The sequence below is a fragment of the Rhinopithecus roxellana genome, chromosome 1 (genome assembly GCF_007565055.1).
Source record: "Rhinopithecus roxellana isolate Shanxi Qingling chromosome 1, ASM756505v1, whole genome shotgun sequence".
Lineage (NCBI taxonomy): Eukaryota > Metazoa > Chordata > Mammalia > Primates > Cercopithecidae > Rhinopithecus > Rhinopithecus roxellana.
The window spans coordinates 9,966,438-9,988,129 of NC_044549.1; the positions used below are offsets into that span (position 1 = coordinate 9,966,438).

The 21,692-nt window shown below is 35.4% G+C and overlaps 1 protein-coding gene and 1 long non-coding RNA gene across 4 annotated transcripts in view; one reads left to right on the plus strand and one right to left on the minus strand.

Annotated features, from left to right (window-relative positions):
- Positions 1-21,692, plus strand: part of CADM2 (cell adhesion molecule 2) — a 1,116,362-nt gene that overhangs the window by 607,732 nt on the left and 486,938 nt on the right. The gene's annotated exons all lie outside the window — the stretch shown is intronic.
- Positions 459-19,944, minus strand: LOC115900054. Of its 2 annotated transcripts, XR_004059733.1 has the most exons (5): positions 19,851-19,944; positions 11,374-11,547; positions 6,384-6,431; positions 3,513-3,624; positions 459-529 (listed from the first exon to the last, which is right to left on the minus strand). It is a non-coding gene; the product is annotated as an uncharacterized LOC115900054 (long non-coding RNA). The 2 variants fall into 2 exon arrangements; XR_004059732.1 differs by lacking the exon at positions 11,374-11,547.

Here is a 21,692-nt window from a genome sequence, read left to right on the forward strand (position 1 = left end):
TTAATATACAATAGAAATTAATTTTCCAAATTTTGTTTCATATATAAAAATGGCATTTTTTGATAAATTTTGATAAACAGATTTCTGAGATGTCTGTGCATTTTCTTATTTAATATCTTCATGGAAATAGTCTGCCTAGCTTCTTAGGTTTCCATTTGATAAGACTGTAGCCTGTATTTTGGGGTGACATGAATAATAGTCTTATTAAGCTCCCAAATTAAGATATAGTAACAAACATAAGCTACAGTTTATTGCCATGACTAAGTTTGGTGAAACATTACATAGTAAATGTATTTTTACTGGAGTTTAATGCTCCACTTTAAAAAAGAAACACATATACAACTTTTAAAACATCTATTTTATTGCTTAAGCCATGATTTAAAAGAAACGCACGTGCACGTATGCACGCGCACACACACACACACACACATATGACTTTTCAAAAATCTCTTTTTATTGCTGAAGCCATGATTTTTCAATAGGAAGTCAAACTTCATGTCTCTTGAGTTTGAAAACAAGCCAAGATGTACTGGAAGGTGAGGAGAAAGAAACTGCATCAGTGGTGACTGGTTTTGGAATGATGTTAATTTAAATATAAAGTTTAAGGAAAGAAGGCATTATCAGATTAGAGTTTCCCATCTCGGAGAAGCGTTGCCCTAAACACCTTTTAATAACTCTCCCTAAAGAAAATATCATAAATAAGTTCATATTAACAGCTAACGTGTCTCAAAATGGCAAGAAGCTCTTTGAGTCATAACTCCAGTTTCAAGAATTAATTCGCCCCTCTTCTAGTCCTGAAACACATTAATGCGCTTGTTTATGGATTTTAAAAATGTAGAAGGAAAATTGTAGATAAAAAGTATGCCTGAGAATGTCTTCACTCTTTCCAGAAAGCATTCCTATATGCCTGAGGTTGCTTTCAAAACTAAGCTGGTGAACCATGAGGGGATTACGGTTTTATCAACAGCCTTACTTTGCACCAGCAGCAGGTGCACCAGCTTGATGACCTGCAAGGTCACTGGTGCCACTGAACCCAAGTTTCTGGCAGTAGTCACTTTGTGTTAACACCATTATTGATGGTAGTCCAAGCAAGGTAGCAATTGCCAAGGAATAAGCTGAAGTACTAGATGTTGCTTTAAAAACATAGAGGAAAGAAAGAATGAATGAAAAAAAAGAAAACAGATTCAGGCGCTTGGCTTATTTCTTATATGAACTGCCAAGTGCAGCCAACGCGTGGCCATGGGAGTTGGCGCCGCTGAAGAGGCAGACACGCCGCATGGAGGAAGTTGGAAGGACTGAAAAGTCAACGCTAAAACTGAAGGCAAAGATTGCCAAGTCAAATGCTGAATTGTGCAAGTACAGGATGTTTTGCTTTCCATTTTTTCACAATGAAGCATTTATTTTACTCCCTCCTGTTTCGTTCAAAGAGTAATGTTCTCAACTTTCACTCACCAAATTGCTGTGGTTTTGTTACTCATTTATACAACAATTGTAAGTAAATAGGGTCATTACAGTAGCTTTGCTGGTAAAATAATTAAACTTTAGAACAAACAGGAAAAAAAGTAGAACAGTCACTAGTGGACCCAGTTCCAAACAGGTAAATGTTTTACCATGTTTTCTTTAGATTAAAAAAAATGAAATAAATTTAGTGATATCGCTGCCATATTAATCCTTGAATGTTAATACATCACCATGTGCCCATGATAATATACAGCATTTATTTCAAATTTATATTAATGGTTTCGCTTACTGTTTCATGCTTATTGCCTAGGATAGTAGCTACCACAATAGAAGATTCTCCAAAAAGAATGAAAATGTTTGACTGAATGATTGCTAACACACTGATATGTTATCCCTTTGCGATTTCCTTTTTCACTCAATATTATATTTTTTATATATGTTCATGTTCAGGTTTTTCAGATGCTACACAATACTTGTCTGTGACTATGTAACAGTTTATTTAATCACTCTGATGTTCATTTATGATCCTTACATTTTAACTTCTGCAAACAATATCCAATACACTTTAAATAGGAATAGCAAATTAAGTTCATCATCATTACACTGATACCATGTTTAAGATATGGCAGAATGTTTGATGTTCCATTTGAGGATTTTTGGATTCCTTGGAATAAAGGGAATTAATTCGTTTTCATCATCATCACCAATAATGCCATATCATAAAAGTTTGAAAGAATTTATTAGGTTAGAGACTCCCCACTTTTTAACAAAAATTAAATCCAGAGGAGATACAATTTCTATTTCTTAGGGAGTATATATTTTTTAGGTTTTTTTATGTTCCATGATAATAGGACATTGACTTATATAAAGCTGCATAGAAGTTCAAAACAGAAGGGAGAAGTTTCTGAGTGTCTTCTACGAGCAGCTACTGCTCTAAGCATTGAGGATACAGCCGTGAACAAAAGCATCTGTTCATATGTTCATTCATTCATTAACACTATATTATACCTTTTTTGGGGAAAAGTGAGGTCTTGAATGCTAAAAATTTAAAGGCAAATATCAGATTTTTAGTTTAATTTAAGACTTTATTCAAATTTACTAAATACTTTGCTTCTACTTTATTTTTGCCAGTTTTGCAATTTATAGAAGTGGACTTTTCAATAATTAAAAACAAAAAATAAGCAAGAAAGAATAAAACTATTTGGCAAAGAGATGAAAATAGGAAAAATCTAAAGGTAATTTTTTAAAAAACGCCTCAGAGTATAGGTAAAAAACAGAGCTCCAGCAAAGTTACAGAAGTTTCCATAAAAGTTTGTCCAGCCATGGTACTTGGAGCTAGGTAGTGTTCAGTCAGCACAGGATGGGTTTTTGGTTTAAATATTATATACCATTTTAGAAGGAGCGTGGAATCAAAAAGTCTTGTGAATCTTCTCATGACTTAACATTAATTGTAAAATTAAGAATACCTTCACCCCACTAATCTCAGCACTTTGGGAGGCTGAGATGGACGGATCACCTGAGGTCGGGAGTTCGAGACCAGCCTGACAACATGGAGAGATCTCATCTCTACTAAAAATACAAAATTAGCCTGGCATGGTATCGTATGCCTATAATCCCAGCTATTCGGGAAGCTGAGGCAGGAGAACTGCTTGAACCCGGGAGGCAGAAGTTGCAGTGAGCCAAGATGGTGCCACTGCACTCCAGCCTGGGCAATAAGAGAGAAACTCCATCTCAAAAAATAAAAAATAAAAAAAAAAAAAGACCTACTTCCAATGAGAAGACATGCATGAAGTATTTAGCATAATTCTGACACATGGTAGAATCCAAAACACTGCTACTTCCCTTTCTATTAATATCCTAGGAAAATGCACTTCTTTCTACATTATATAGCCCAATATAAAATATACATGCAATCATCTCTTTCTCTATTCACCTTTTTCTTTGGAGATGGAAGAATCTAAAGGGGAAACCAGTGTACAAGACAGGCAACAACATATGTTCTATGCTTTGTTCTTGTTATACTGCATAATCCTTGCCTTAACTGCACTTACCTGACCCAGTTTAGAGATTTGTCCACTTGTAAATATGCCACAGTCTGCATTTTATTCTTCTTTGGGAAGTTATCTGGTATGCAGAAATATCTAATTTGTGAGCGAATAGCATCTGTTCCAGGAAAGTTATTGGACAAGAAGGGCAATCATTACCTTACATTTTTAAATAGGTTTTCTTGAAATGTGATCACAGCACCATACTGTAACATTTGGTGCCTATCTTCTTGCTCAGTTTATAAATTGAAACTGATGCTACAATATCACATGAGAAAATAAAATTCGCGTTATTAGAAAATTATTAGATAACCAAATTTTACTGGATGGTAAAAGTCACCTGGAAAATGAACTTAATCAATTATTTAAAACAAGAAATTCTGGTGGAGTTAACAGAGGAACAGAGTCACATAAAATTCACTCAAATAGCAGCAAATCTGGCAGAATACCTGCAGTAAAATGTGCTTACCATGATACTGATTTTCAGAAATTGAATGAGTAGATTGAAGGGGGAATTTGATAGTAAATCACTTACTTACCTCTTCATACAACCATTTTATATCTCTTGTAACCTAGAAAATGATTCTATATGTTACAAAAACAGGGAATTGGTGTGTGTGGTGGGGGGGTTGTAATTTAGTGAAAATTAGGGCCAACATTTTTCAATATTAAAAATACATGATCCACTGTACTCAAATAGCAGTTCAATATTATGGAAAGTACTATTTTTAATTTTTGTGTGTAGGCCAGCATGACTCCTTGAACAAAACTCATGACTCTTTTGAGAACTGTGAACTATATAGAGGGCCACTAGCAGTCAATAATGGTAGTTATCATTTTCCTGAGAATTTACATAAGTGAGCAGAATTCCAAGATTTGAGTCAACATCTTCGTTGATAAAAAGACCCTCAGTAGATAAAGGCAGCAATTTATGTGTAGGGTGTTCCAAATTTGCACGGTAATGACTAGCAACCGAAAATGAAACAACTGGCCAAAATTCTCCATACAAATGATTGTTCTGACAAGACTATCATGTTTGTTGATTACAGTGGCACCATTAAGTTGGGAACCTCCCTGATTGGTATAAACAAGCTCCCTGTGCCAACATAATCCTAGATCTTAAATAGATCATAGCTATTTCATATTCTGAATGAATATAAAGTCTTCAATTTGACTCAATAATATTTTAACAATGTCCTTTCCTGAATACCTTTAGCAACATTTAAGAATTTTAATTGTTTGTTTTGCCTTTCCAATAAGATCTTAAATAATTTCAAGACTGGGTGTCAGTTGTCCCTATTCGTGTTGCTTAGCTTGGTTCTAAACTTTTAGTCTTTCAAAAGTATTAAATTTTGCATGTAAATAATTTAGAAAGCATGATTCTCTCCCTCTTTCTCTCTCTCCATTTTAAAAATTGTGATAAAATATACATAACATAAAATTTGCTATTTAAACTTTTCAGTGTACAATGTTGTGGCATTAAGTAACATTGAACATTATTATACAGTGCATCATCTCATAAAGCAGCTGGACTTTAATGATAACTGCAGTCAGATATCTTAGCAATAAAATATGCCTCAAGGATACAAGTCTTAGAGTAAGAGTCCAGCACGGGTATTTATATGGCCCATCATATCAAAACGGTGAACAACACAGCTAACATCATTACTACTTCACAATCCTTTTCCTTTATTGATACTCCTAGGATCTATTGCCTGATTTTAAAGGCTAATAAAATCTTTCTTTTATACTTTAATGATACAATTTAAATAAGATACGTAATAGGTTATTCTCTGGGCATAAAATCATGTATTTATTTGTGTATTCTGGTGTGAAAATACTAGAAATAATTTTAGCATGCATATTTATTAATCTGTTTTTCTATAAAGCAGAAGATATGTTAATGGATTTTTTTAAATTCTGTAATTAAATACTTCAAGACTGTAAATTATAGGAAAGGAGGAGCAAAATACTTTAATACAAGAGGTGTACTGATCTACCAATTCATAAATGAAAACTACCTTAGGATGTTAAGAAATAACTCACCTTCTAAATGTGAATTTGGAGAAGTATGAACTATGTATAAAATAGGAATTCTATTTAAGAGTATAAAGATGGAAGACTATAAAAACTTAATCATTTTATAAAGACACAAGGTATACAGCTCAAAGCTTTATATATGCATAGATCTAATTTATGCCAATCAGAGATACATCTGGCCATTCTGAAAGCTGGACAAGGACTCACTAACAATCATGAACAAAAACAATTATCTGGGTTATGGTGTTCTTAATTGCAGATGGTATCATGCCAATTTATTCATACCTCATGGAGTTTTTCTGTTTATGCCCATTGAATAGCATTGTTTATAACTGGTCATATACTTGTTTGGCTTTATAACTTGTGCATGTATCTGTCAATCTGATAGTGGAGAAGAAAAAAATACTTTGAAATGTAATTTGAAGCACATTTTAGACTATTTGCATTAACTATCTCTAAGAAGGTTTTAGAGTATTTTAAGAGACTGACATTTAGAGTGTATAATCTTCCATGTAAAAGTTCCTTCTTTGTCTCCTGAGGCTTCTGTTTATATATGAAAAAAATGGCAGTGTGACATTTGCTAATAGTGTCTGCTGAAGGAATGCTACATCTTCAAGTTACTTCTAAGATTTATAAACTGTGGCAAATATTAATAAAACCATCTTTAGAGCATAATACTTTATTTTTAAGTAAACTCATTACATTTTATGTAGGCCAACTTTTCCACCATAAAAAAAATATACATTTATTTTAACAATGCTCATCTCTCCCTGTGAATCATATGTCTAGTCTCCCTAAGAGGAAAAAAAAAAATGCAAGTTTTAAATTATCACTTACTGGGGTGTAAACTTGAAGAAGACAATCTTTCCATCAGTCTTTTCTAAGCTGTAAGATAGGGAAAATAAGATGTTCCCATCATTTGAAAATCCAATGAGATTATGTACTACACAGTTTTCAGTAGAGTAGTACAGAAAATTAAATGTTAACTTTTAGAAGTTTAAAATTATTTTACATTTAAATAACTCCTAAACCCTTCCATCTTTTTTTTTTTTTAACTGACACTTTTTTTTTGTTTAAGTACTCCAGCTTGTTTTTTTTTTTTTTTTTATTTTTATTTTTTTTTTTTTTGAGACGGAGTCTCGCTCTGTCGCCCAGGCTGGAGTGCAGTGGCCGGATCTCAGCTCACTGCAAGCTCCGCCTCCCGGGTTCCCGCCATTCTCCTGCCTCAGCCTCCCGAGTAGCTGGGACTACAGGCGCCGCCACCAAGCCTGGCTAGTTTTTTGTATTATTTAGTAGAGACGGGGTTTCACCATGTTAGCCAAGATGGTCTCGATCTCCTGACCTCGTGATCCGCCCGTCTCGGCTTCCCAAAGTGCTGGGATTACAGGCTTGAGCCACCGCGCCCGGCCTCCAGCTTGTTTTTAAGTAAGCACTGGATTGTCCACTCGAATGTACAGTACGAAAGATGGCTCAAAAGGAAATATTGGCATGCTGTAAGAAACTCCTTTTTCTAAGTCTCACTAGGGTTGTAAAATGACATTTGAAGACTAGTAAATTATCAATGCACTTAGAAATACATTGCTTAAAACTTTGTTTTGTTAACTGATCCAAATACTGCTAATAAAAGTATTCCAAGCATTAATTCTGCAAATGGCTAGCAAATTCTTAATTTTTTGAGTAATCGTTTTCTATATTTTGGATTGAGTGTGATCTTATCTCTCCTACTTGCATCAATTTGATAGCACTAATACCTAAAGAATACATTCCTTTCTTATTTTATTTTATTTTATTTTATATTATTATTATTATTATTATACTTTAAGTTCTAGGGTACATGTGCATAACGTGCAGGTTTGTTACATATGTATACTTGTGCCATGTTGGTGTGCTGCACCAATCAACTCGTCAGCACCCATCAACTCGTCATTTACATCAGGTATAACTCCCAATGCAATCCCTCCCCCCTCCCCCCTCCCCATGATAGGCCCCAATGTGTGATGTTCCCCTTCCCTAGTCCAAGTGATCTCATTGTTCAGTTCCCACCTATGAGTGAGAACATGCGGTGTTTGGTTTTCTGTTCTTGCGATAGTTTGCTGAGAATGATGATTTCCAGCTGCATCCATGTCCCTACAAAGGACACAAACTCATCCTTTTTTATGGCTGCATAGTATCCCATGGTATATATGTGCCATATTTTCTTAATCCAGTCTGTCACTGATGGACATTTGGGTTGGTTCCAAGTCTTTGCTATTGTGAATAGTGCCGCAATAAACATACGTGTGCATGTGTCTTTATAGCAGCATGATTTATAATCCTTTGGGTATATACCCAGTAATAGGATGGCTGGGTCATATGGTACTTCTAGTTCTAGATCCTTGAGGAATCGCCATACTGTTTTCCATAATTGTTGAACTAGTTTACAATCCCACCAACAGTGTAAAAGTGTCCCTATTTCTCCACATCCTCTCCAACACCTGTTGTTTCCTGACTTTTTAATGATTGCCATTCTAACTGGTGTGAGATGGTATGTCATTGTGGTTTTGATTTGCATTTCTCTGATGGCGAGTGATGATGAGCATTTTTTCATGTGTCTATTGGCTGTATGAATGTCTTCTTTTGAGAAATGTCTGTTAGAAAACAATAGAAACTTGAAAGTGGATGAGATTGTCTCATAGTGAAATGGTATTTTAAGTGATTTTTTTTTTTTTTTGGTACATAGTAACTGATACTGGATAGAATTTTATTATAAAATTCTTTTTTTAAGAAGTGCTTTGATACTCAAGGAAAACAAGCAACCTACATAACACATTACTCGATTTGCCCAAGTCTTCAAATAAGATGCCTTGTTGAGCACTGTTTCTGCTTTTACCCAAGGCAATGATCAGAAAAACATACACACATAAAACAAACAAACAAAAACTCTCAGCATGTGGAGATTCAGCATGATGTGTGCTAGGCTGAGATTTCCAGCTGCAGTCAAATCACTGGGAGAATCAAGTATAAATGGAACTCACCTCCATAACAACAACTTTGGAAAATCTGCTCAGCATAGTAGAATCCGAGTGTGTTGAATTTGTGTTTTAGTTAGCTGACATAGAGATTACAAACTTGCAGCACTTTTAAACAATCTATGCAGCATCGTTTGATAACCTCGTGAATTGCCATTGAAGATCGCAAGGAGGCTGTTGAAGATGCTGACCAGTGTCTTCTCCATCATGAAGAGCAAGCAAAATGAATATCTGTCCTCCATTTCAGGAATATACATGGGTTTCACAAACAACTTCATTCCACAGACTGAACACTGTGACTTTTTTAGTGACTATTTTTCTCTTTAAATTGGCTTCTAGAAAGCTTATAGCCAATTAAGCTTCCCATCTTTAAAAAGACTAACTGTCCACCTTTTTTAGTCAAGTAAACGTGGGTTTGAATCCAAAATGTGTCATATTCCTCCTCTGAGCTTCAATTTCTGTATTGTATCCTGGAGTTAATGACTATTTTACAGGCCATCGTTGACAATTAAGTGGATGGAGGGTTTTCAAGCACATAAAATTGCATCTGGTACTTAGATGTTGAAATATATTTTTATTGTTGTGTGCAAATCTCATCAGTGTGCTGCATTATTGTGACCATTGTTAAGAGCGCCCCCTGTAGGTGAGCAATGTACAACATGCCAACCGTAGGTCTTTACTGCCTTGTTTTTCCGTATTTTTTTTTTCCTTTAACATATTTTCATACTTCTTTCAATGTATTTAAACTGGCTGTGTTGCATGCATTTTGATACCAACCTTAAATTCTTCTGTAGTAGAGCACAGGCAATAAAATCAAAAAATTAATATCGCAATATTATTTTCCCCTACGATTGGATTACATAAAGTATAAAGGTCTTAGAGGAGAAACACTCATACTTGTTTAATTTCTCTTCTCTCCTTCATGGTAGCTATTGTGCAAATGTTTTTTAGTGTGTATTGTTTTGGATGGTGTATTAGAGCTCTCCAGAGAGACAGAATCAATTGGAGATAGATAGATAGTAGGCAAGTAGATAGATAAGTGAGAGGGCAATTTTTAGGAAAATTGGCTCACACAATTATGGAGGCTTAAGAAGTCCCATGACAGTCCATCTGCAAGCTGGAGAAACAAGGAGGCTGGTAGCATGACTCAGTTCAAATTCAAATTCTTCAGAACTAGGGAAGCCCATGGTGTAAATTGCAGTCTGAGATCAAAGGCCTGAGAACCCACGGAGCTGCTGGTAGAAGTCTTGGAGTACATGGACTGGAAAGCCTGGAGGTCTAATGTTGAAGGGCAGGAGAAAGGAGGCCCAGCTCTATGGAGTTCTCTCCCTTTTTGTTCTCTCTGGGCCCTCAGTCTTTGGATGGTACCCACACACATTGAGGAAGGATCTTTCTTACTAAGTCCACTGAGTCAAATGCCAGTCTCTTTCCAAAACACCCTCAAAGATATCCTCAGTAGTAATGTCTTACCAACTATCTGTGTATGCCTCAATTCCATCAAATTGACAACTCAAATCACAGAAGGGAAGAGAGGGGAATGTCGTGGGCAGAACCTGTGTTCTTAGGGTTCACCGCTACTGAGAGAGACTACAGTACAAATAATCACAATTCACTCTGTTAAGTGGTACACAAGAAATGCAAGAAAGAAAACTTACACAGTTTAAAGTGTATGAAGCATAGTTTATAGGGTAGAGGTAGGGAAAGAAGGCAGAGCAAGTAAAGAGTGGTAAGGATTATTATCTACAGACAATCTTTCTTTCTTTCTTTTTCTTTCTTTCTTTCTTTCTTTCTTTCTTTCTTTCTTTCTTTCTTTCTTTCTTTCTTTCTTTCTTTCTCTCTCTCTCTTTCTTTCTTCTTTGTTTTCTTCCTTGTTTTCTTTTTCTTTCTTTTCTTTTCTTTTTTCTTTTTTCTTTTTTTTTTTTTGACAGAGTCTCTCTGTTGCCGAGGCTGGAGTGCAGTGGCAGGATCTCGACTTAGCGCAACCTCCGCCTCCTGGGAGTAGGCAATTCTCATGCCTCAGCCTCCCGAGTAGCTGGGATTACAGGCAAGAGCCACCGCACCAAGATTTTTTTTTGTATTTTTAGTGGAGATGTGGTTTCACCATATTGGCTAGGCTGGTTTCAAACTCCTGACTTCAGGTGATCTGTCCACCTCGGCCTCATGATACAAACAATATTCTGAACGCTTTATATGAAATTTTAAAGTTTGCACTCCTCTCTGTAAGCACATTGACATCATAGTTTTTCATTTTAATCAAACTTCTCAATTTGATACAATTATAAATTTACATCCAGCTGTCACCCCATGGTAACATCTTGCAAAACTGTGGTACAATATCACAACTCAGATATTGACATGGAAACAGCTAAGTCCCAGAACAGTTCTATCATCACAAGGATCTCTAGTGATGCATTTTTATAGGCACACCTACCTCCCCTCCACACCCAATCCTGATCTCTGGCTTTTGTTAGCAAATGCTATATAAATGAAATCATAGTGCATGTACCTTTTAGATTCTTTTTTTCTTCTTCTTCAGTGTTATTCCCATGAGACCCATGTAAATTGTTGCATCTATCAGCAGTTTGTTTCTTTTTCTTGCTGACTACTATTGCATGGTAAGAACATCCTATATTGATTTAATCATCTAGCCATGGAAGGATATCTGGGTTGTTTCCAGTTTGGGGCTATTAAGAATAAAGCTGCTATGAATATTTGTGTGCAACTTTTTGTGTTAGTGTGCTATTCCCCTGGAATAAAAGCCCAGCAATGCAATTACTCAGTTGAAGAAACTACCCAAATATCTTGCAAAGTCACAGTACCATTCTAGCTTCCGGCCAGCAATATACGAGTGATCCTGTCCCCACATCTTTGCCAGCATTTGGTGGTGTTCTTCGTTTAACATTTTATTTTAGCATTCCGATAGGTGTGTAGTGTCATCCTGAGTTTCCAGTATGGGATGATTGGTTAGATCAATGTTTTTTAAAGGAACATTTCTAATGGAAAAAAAAAAAAAGAAAATAGAATGAAATGAGAAATTCGAGTCAATGGTGTGACTTAGATGTAGATTTCAGTGACTTAGGTTAAAAGAAAAACCTAATCTGAGGCAGGAGAAGTGAGGGTTGGAAGGAATTGCTGTGTGTTTTATAATAGTAAAGACGTTATTCAATATTTGTAGACAATTCTCGATTGGCAAAGCAGAACTGGCTGATTGATGTAAATTCCGTGGACATTTCCTTTCATCTCCGGTTGCAGATAGTTGCTATTGTATGGGAATACAGCTCCTTTTACATGATTCAAACATGTATCTGTTCTTCAGAGCACAACTCCATAACACATATGCTAGTGATCATCCTTTAAGCTAGATTACTTTTGTGAATGTAGTTTGTAGATTTGACAAATTAATTATCCTTATCCTAAGGATAGTCATTGGAAAAATATAAACATTTCCTGATATATTTTTCTGTCCATATATTTATTTAGAAATCTGCCTATCTACTATCATCAATTCATTTTTTTTTTTTTTTTACTTTTGGGGAATTTTTTAATGGTCGCAACAGAAACTTAAATAAACATGAGTTAATAATTGCATATCAAAACAGACTACCACCAGGAAGAGCACCAAATATTACAGGGGAAATCTTTTACAAAGCTCAAGTACTAAGGTTATATAATTCTAATAAGTAGAAACTAAAATAAAGAATATAAAATCATAAAACCATTTTTAAGGAGACGAGCTAATGGGGTCCACCAATGCACATTATAGATGTATATTTACTTTCAGTCCTATAGACACAAAGAACAATTAAAAGTCTATATTGTGGCATTAAAGAGCTCCATACTGTATGATTTTTTTCAGACATATGGTCTTTTGTGAGCACAAAAATAGGTAGCATTTTTAAAAACTGATTTTGGGACTTAAATTAGAGTATTGAAAAATACGTAACCTAACACAGTGATTGGATATACCCTACATTCTTAGAGATGGTTGTCTTATTATCCAAGGGAAAAATATAGAATTCCAGATTCTTCTATTACAGATAGAATCTATTGCCACAAATCTGAAAATCAATAAAACTTGTTTTGGGAGAGTAAATGATTACTTGATAATTTATCTTCAACACCATCTTCCAGTGAAAGTATTACGAAGATTGTGTGTGAATCTAATCAGGTGTGGAGTGCTATTGAAAAGTAAGAACCACTGTTGAGAAAAGGGAAATGAGATTTTTGAGGAACTACCTGATTGTTTTTTTCATTTTATTATAAGAACAAATAAATGGTAGCAGCATGATTATTATCCTTGCTAAATATGCAAAACTGATGGTGAAGTGTGGGCTCATAAGTGGAGCCGCTGATGGGCGGATCTATTTTCTAGAGTTCTCCTCTACCGCATCCAGTCTGTTGCTCTCTGAACCTGTTATTTCTGTTACTTCTGTTTCTATCATCCTGAAGTCATGATTTCTTACAAAGATATTCATTTGGTATAAAATTCTTATAATTTTATCCAGGAATCTGCAAAGTAGGAACATTAATAAATTACCATATGAGTGTACTTTCAAGGTGTTAATAATTTATGTCAGATATTCTCATTTTATATAAGTCCCTTCCTCAAACTGGCTTTTTTTTTTCCAGTTGAGTTATAAAACTTAGTGCAATAGAATTATGACCTTAGAATCTTATGCTTAGGAAACCTTGCAATTATAATTCTCCAAATGTATTTTTTTTTCCTGCTGAAATTTTGCAGGCCACTCATTTATGAAAATGTTAGCTCTATGTGTGTGTGTGCACACATATGCTCATTTAAGTGTTGGAGAAAAGAAGAAGTTTAAAATAACAACTTGGTGGCTTAAAATAGTTAAATCTTCTTTATTATTAATGAAAATTATTTGTATATTTGTACATGTTCTATATAGCACATTGAATTCTTATCTCTATACTAAATTTATTTTTCTCATGCTTTGCTCGGAATTCAAATGTTGTTTCTCCCAAAGATATTTGGATTATAATTTTTATATCTAGTTGTTAATAGTTTATAGCACCTGTTATTTTCTGACATCGATGGGCAAGTCAATGACTATTTTGTAAGGTCTGCTTTTGAGGTGGTATTGAACTTATATCATACAGACATCAACCCTACATGACTTACAGTCATTAATGAAGTGATCCCAAGATGAAGAAATTTATTCATAGTATACAATGTGCTCTGACATTGCCTATGTTAAAAATATGACCAACTCCACAGTCTGGGCTAGTTATACAATTAATAACAAGCCAGGTTACTAGAGCTCTATTTCAGAACTTCATGTGGACTAGGCATGGTGACTCACTCCTGTAATCCCAACACTTTGGGAGGCCGAGGCCAGTGGAACACCTGAGGTCAGGAGTTCGAGACCAGCCTGACCAACATGGCGAAATCCTGTCTCTGTGAAAAATATAAAAATTAACCAGGCATGGTGGCGGATGCCTGGAATCCCAGCGACTGGGAAGGCTGAGACAGGGGAACCACTTGAACCCAGGAAGTGGAGGTTGCAATTGTGCCATTGCACTCCAGTCTGGGTGACAGAGTAAAACTCTGTGTAAAAAAATAAATACATAAATGAATAAATAACTAAATAAACTTCATGTGAATTTTCATGTTACAAAGCTTTATGTAAAAATATATGAGTCATAAAAGTTTTATACTTAAGAAACAACATACTTGTATGTAAATTCATTTATGTATGGGGTTCCCCGGAAAGAAGCAATAAGATGAGTGGAGACAGAGAGAGACAAAGAGAGAGGGGAGAGACAGAAGAGGGAATTTATTAGGAAAATTGGCGTGCATGATTATGGAAGCTGAGAAATCTCATGACATGTCTTCTGCAAGTTGGAGACCATGGGATGCTGGTTATGTGTCTTGGTCCAAGTCCAAAGGCCTCAGAACAAGGAAAGCCAAAAGCCTGAGAATCAATGGTGTCACTCGCCTTTAAGTCCTAGAGTCCAAAGGCCAGCGGGACTGAAGTTGTCCAAGAACAGGAGAGAAAGAGTCTAGCTTCAGTAGATAGATTGACATATTCACTTTTTATTTTTGTTCTCTCTGAGCCACCAGCAGATTGGATGGTGCCCTACCACACTGAAGATAGATATTCCCACCATGTAGTCCACTCAGACTTACCTTTATCTCCTCTGGAAACATACTCACAGACACACACAAAAGTAATTCTTTGCTAGCTTTCTAGGTATTTTTAATCCAGACAAGTTAACACCTAAAATTAACGTGACAATATATATGCTATCCTAATCGTGTATACATAAGATGCAGTCCATTTTAATGAACTATTTTAATAGAAAATATCTTATTGTCATAAATGGGAAAGTTACTGTATTTAGACAAAAATACTTTATTTCAACATCTGCATGTCAATCTCAATGTAATATATAAAAACCTGTGCTTTATTTATTTATTTATTGAGACAGGGTCTCACTCTGTTGCCCAGGCTGGAGTGCAGTGGCATGATCTCGGCTCACTACAATCTCCACCTCCCGGATTCCAGTGATTCTCATGCCTCAGCCTCCCAAGAAGCTGGGATTACAGATGCATGCCACCATGCTCAGCTAATTTTTGTATTTTTAGAAGAGACAGGTTTCACCATGTTGGCCAGGCTGGTCTCAAACTCCTGATCTCGGGTGACCCACCAGCCTTGACCTCCCAAAGTGCTGGCATTATAGGCATAAGCCACCACTCTCAGCCTATATGTATAAATGTGTGCTTCTAATGGCTATATTTCTATTAACTACAATCAGTATAATGCTGCAAAAGGCACTGAATTAAAACCTCTTGGAATTCTAATCCTGATTATGATGTTGCATGAATAACCTCAAGATGATGACTTTTCTTGTACAAATTATTGTCCATAAAGTAAGTGTTTGTACAGTGTCCATCTCTCAGGTATCTGTGGTCCAACTGTGACATTCATAGTGGCTTGTTGAAAGCTTACAAGTTGATGTGATCATATCCCCTGCTTTACTCTTTTCAAAATCTCTGTGACTACTAATGTCTAATCACTTTAATTAACTAGTCCTTATGACATGTCTGCCCACAGAGACCAGTCCCCACCATCCTCACCACATCACCAATACAGACTGACAGTCTATTGTAGTAATCTACATATGCAACACATGAAGCACGTTTGAAATTTCAGCTTCTGCTTCCCCAGCTGTCCACAATACTGATTGGTTATTTCAGATTATGTCCAATGTATCCATGAGACATTTCATCTATCTCTCTATGCCTCCTTCCTCCTCATCACTTTACCTAGTATCCTTAGCTATGTGGGATCAGACTTTGTTCAGTCAAAGGGTTAACATTTAAGCAAACACTGTATTTCTGGTCTTCAGTCTGGGCAAGTATTTTAGGCTTAGACATCTCTTGTGCTTCTTATCAGTGACAACTGGAATTCAGATCTGGAAGCTCACTGCTGTCACTCCATGCCTCATCATAAACAAAGGATGGATTTGCTTTAGCAACATAGCTTATCTCTATGTCTAATTAGTGCATCCTTGGCTGGGGTGCTGCTAAGGTAGCAAAAAATTGGCTTCCAGCTTTGTGCTACTAATGAGGATTTTAGTTTGCAAGTATGCTTTGCCTGTAGCAACTTGGTGCATTCTCTTCATTTTAGGTCCACTTATTGTCAGTCCACTACGGTGTTCCAATTCTGTAAAATGATACATGGTCACAAGAATGTCTTCTTGTTATGTCTCTAGGGCAAAAAGTGTTCCCTGGCTAAAGCATGTAAGGCCCTTCAATCTGTTCAGCTTTCTGTGGTATTACTAACCTTCAAAGACTTAGTGGTTTCATCTCTTTTAGAGGTATAGAAATGTTCAAATGAACCGAAGTAAAACAAAAATTCCAACTCTGTGAAATGTACAATTGAAAATATATACCCAGTGTGAAATCCTCTACTGCATGATATGTTTCTTTAGCGATACATCTAGAGTAAATATCTCTTAGTTTTTAAATTAGAGGACTCTATCTGTGCATTGAGAAATTTCTCCTCTGCCTCAGTCGAGGGGGTTCTGATAAAAGTGTTCAGCAGAGCACTTTAACAAACTCTCCGGTCACAGCAGGAGGTGCCTGAGTTGTGACCTTGCTAATCCCAGAACCCCATCCCTTTCTCCAGAAAGACCCATTACTCAAGCTGAGAGTAGATAGACTTTAGGAGAGTGAATCACCTTTTTCCTTTTCAAACTGCCCTCTGTAAAAATATTTAGATATTTAATGGTTAATAGCTCTTCCTTCCCCGTCAGTGCAAGCCTGAGAAAGAAGTTAAGATGGTAACTAGTAGAGAGAGATGAGTCTGAATTAGCTACCACATCAATGAGACTACTCCTACAACATTCATGTACGTGTACCCATAAGTTCCTTTTTTGCTTACTCAATTTTCAATTAGAATCTTCAATGGAAAGGCATTAACTTGCCAAAAATATACTCTTTTAAAAATGATTGGGCCGGGCGCACTGGCTCAGGCCGGTAATCCCAGCACTTTGGGAGGCCAAGGCGGGCAGATCACGAGGTCAGGAGATCAAGACCATCCTGGCTAACACGGTGAAACCCCGTCTCTACTAAAAATACAAAAAAATTAGCCGGGCGAGGTGGCGGCGCCTGTAGTCCCAGCTACTCGGAGGCTGAGGCAGGAGAATGGCGGGAACCCGGAGGCGGAGCTTGCAGTGAGCGGAGATCGCGCCACTCACTCCAGCCTGGAGCACAGAGCGAGACTCCGTCTCAAAAAATAAATAAATAAATAAATAAATAAATAAATAAATAAAATAAAATAAAATAAGATAAGATAAATGATTGATATAGTAGTTTGCTATCTAACAGTATGGTAAATTTTTATGTAAGATAAAGAAGATAGGATTGGGCATATCTTTTAACATGGATAAATAAATTGTATTGAGTATCTGAAATTTCATATTGGAGAACATTTTTAGGAAAGTAATAGTGTAGAACAGCCCGATAGAACATGGTTTAATGATTATATGTGAAGACTAGGTTCTTTCACAAAAACTAACGTTTTGAGATGACACTTGCATGATAGTATGATGTCAAACTGTTGGGTGGGAAAAAGGAAGAGGAACTGTGTAAAGGAATATATTACAGGTACATTTTAAAAGAACATGCAAAAATATGTAAAAATAAGAATTTTCAGGAAACTGCAAATTACTCAGCATAGAATGAGTATGTACTGAAGATGACACACGACGAGTAGACAGAAATCAAAATACATAAGCGCTCAGGACTTCTCTAACCTCTCTGAACCTCAGTGCCCTCATTCATAACATAGGTAATAATGGTATTTTTCCTATAAGGTTTTGTGAATTTTAGCACAATCCATGTAAACTGCCTAGCCAAAAGTTCACTCCAGAAATGATTTTGCATTTCTATATAGTGAATCATGTGAAACCTCAGTATAGCTACCAGATTGTCAACTTTGTTTTAACATAATTTATTTATTATAAAAACTAGTTATGTAAACATTAAATTTATGTCTTCAAGAAAAAGTTATTTTCTTAGAGAAGACCATCTCTGCTTTAGAACATTTGCCTTGCCTGAAAGAGACAGGCAAGGTTGTCATCTAGTGGCAGTACCTTAGAACTGTGGACATATGGTCCTCAAAGCTGAGAAAGTATTCAAATTCAAATCACACACAGTGACCTCATTTGAGAACAAAGAATATCTGACAATTGCTGGACACATCAAATTTGTATTCCTGCTGTGCATTTTATGAAAAAATCCTGAATCTGACGATTGCTTTTAAAAATATGAGTTTAAAGCAGTGCATCCCAAAGCCGCCTTAAAAATGTTGAGATTCCGTGACAATGTTTACACACACATACGGAGGCACAAACATACTCATACACAAATGTAAGTATAAAGTAACTCGGTTTTCTCTCTTGGAAGTGTTGCTTCCTTTTATAAAATCATAGCGATAGTGCATTCTGACTCTTTTTATTTATTCATTTGGAGTTATTGTTATAAATTTTCAAATTGCAGGGCCAGCAGTCTTATTTCAAATCTCAAATTTTCTACCAAAATTATACTTTTATCCCCTAACTAAAAGTTTGAGAAAATCTGATTTGATGAACTCATCTACTCTTAAAACTATTACTACAGCTCTCTGATAACTATTAATCTAGACTATACCGCCCTCCCTTTCATTCTCTATTCATGTGAATAATATCCCCTATTGTATTCTGTAATAGTCCTTTATTGCTTACCAAGAGCCACCAGGAAGAGACAGCAACAAATAGAACATAAATGGGGACAAGATCTTATTGTTGGTTGACTAAAATGACCATTGTGACAAAATTCTCCTAGATGTCAAGTCCAGGAAAAACGTTTGTCACTACTAATGAACTGGCAAACTTTCTATATAGACAATGACATCTATGTACCCCATCTGAGTGTTTATCCATTGATTCTCTATTTTTTTCTGACAATGGCTTTTCCAGTTTACATTGTGCATTCACCATTCATAAATTACTTTCAACTTTGAGCTCCTTTATTTGCATTGAAGGATGCTATGGTTTGAATGTGTCCCCGGGAGTTCGTGTGTTGGAAGCTTAATTCCCAATGTAACAAGGTTGAAAGATGGGGCCTATAGAGGAGATTAGGCTAGAAGGGCTCTACCTTCATGAATGAATGTTGTCATCATGAGAGTGAGTTAGTTATAGAGAGAGTAGGCTTATTATCAAAGCATGTGCTTTCTTCCCCTTCCTCCTTCTGCCATGTGATGATGCAGCAAGAAGGCCTTCAGCAAATGCAGCCCCCTCAACTTTGGTCTCCTGAACTTTAAGACATAAGTTTATTTCTTTTACAAATTGCCCAGTCTGTGATATTTTGTTATGGAACACAAAACAGGCCAAGACAAAAGACAACTTTTTTTTTTTCTTATTTTCTATTATTAAAAACATATATTTTAATATTTTATTTTTTCCAAATATCACCTTATCTATATTTCATGTTTTATTTTTAAAATTAAAAACATATTTTAAATGCCTTAAATTTAGCATTGTAACCTGTGCTCTCTATTTTTATTGGTGTTTTGCTGTATTTTTTTTAACAAGTAAAGTTTTTAAATTGTCCTATAACTATTATTTTATAAACGATTCTGTGTAACATCAGACCAATGGAGAACAAGTCTAAGAAAACAACGTATATTCTGTTTAGAAAGCATATATTCTGCTCACTCTCCACACATCAATCTTGTGTTTCACTAAAAAATTATCCTCTAACATTATAAGATTTTTATAATCTTACCTATTAATCTCTCCTTATTTTTCTTTCTGTTTATTGATTGATTGATTGAGATGGAGTTTCACTCTTTCACCCATACTGGAGAGTGGAGAGCAGCGGCGATCTCGGCTCACTGAAACCTCCGCCCTCCGGTCATTTTCCTTTTTATAGGTATCATGTGATGACAGACAGGAAGTCTGCATCGTCAGATGCACTGGTGGTTATGTAATAGTTTCAAAACAAAACTAAAATTACTGAAGAGTGTGTTGTGTTCTGAAATGAAAATCAGAAGACACACCACTCATCCTCAACTCTGAAGAAAGCAACAAATAAATTGCTTGCAATATCATTTTGAGGGTAGGTGCTGGATTTTCTCTAAAATAGGTTTTTATAGTGATATGAGAGAGATGTTTTCTAATGAGAGTTAAATGAGGTTAAAAACAGGGCAAAGGCCATACTTAAGAAAATACTCTAAATAGATCAAGATTTTAGAGTTCTTTTGTTTAACAGCCCTTCTGGAGGGAAATTTCTATGCAATTCAAGCACTTGAAACGGTAATTTATTCGTCAGCATCACTTTCTCTAGCTATTCTTCATGAAACAGCATCATGATACTTTGCAATGGAATGTGATTATACAACTAGATAGTACTTGTGTGCGCTGATAAAGCAGGAAACGATGATTGTATTATTATTCTTTTGCGTACTATGAATTTAAATTTCAATTAAATCAAATTAGATATTCTGTTCCATGTCATCTTTATCTAACATTACTGGTGATTAGTTTCTAATTTCTGTTGCTATTGATATCAGCTTTATACCCTCGCATCTGTGATTATAAAGTCGAGTCATTCACACACTTCCGTTATATTTATTTGTATTTTAAATTTAAAAGGTGGAAAACTTTTAAAATGTAACAAAGTGTGAAATGTTTCAAATTAGCAGCCACAGTGTTGCAAGTAGTAAAGCACAAACTGGGTTGTTGATGTCTTATAGCTGCTGAAAGTTTGAAGCTAATTTCAAATTGTGTTTTATCTTCTCCTTAAAAAAAAAAAAAAAAATGAGTAAATAAATAAATAAGAGATTTTCTAGGTGCCTCTAGATCCAGTGGTAATATCTAAGGAAACTAATCTGCAAGATATTTGTATAAGTAGATTTGAGCAAATAAATTTGAGTCGTGAACTTAATTTATAATTTTTAAAAGCCAATCCTCCAAAAATATACCATCCTACTTTCCTTCATTCTTCCTCATTTTGTTAATTTCCTTGTATCTTATTTCAGTCCATTGAATCCCAGGCATCCATTTACTTAGGACTCTTTTCTTTATTCCTCATCCTTACTTTCCCCAGACCCATTTGGTTTCACAATCACTGCCTAGTTTACAACCTAACCATTTCTCAAATGTGTACATGCAACGGCATCCTAATGGGTCTTTCTGACCAGCAATTTCAACATGCACAAGGCTGTTACGCTGACTTGTCTAAAATGCAAATTTAGTCAGTTCCTTTCATGGCTCCCTATTGCTTAATGATAGAGTCAAGTTTGTTAACATGCAATGAAATAGCTATTGATTTATTCTGAGTAATTACACTTACTTTTGATTTTCAGAATATAATGGTAAAATTAAATTCTTAAATGTTACTAAAATTATTAAGATAACATTAATAATATAAAAAGTAAGTGCCAGTGACCTAATGAAACATTTAAAATCATGAATGGCCTTGTGTAGAAAAATATAGGCTCAATATAGGTCTCTATTTTATGTAGATTTATAGAGATATCTAATTTATATAGATATATAGGTTTATATAAATATGTATATTATATTTATATGTATACATATGTATTTATATGTTTGTGTGTGCATG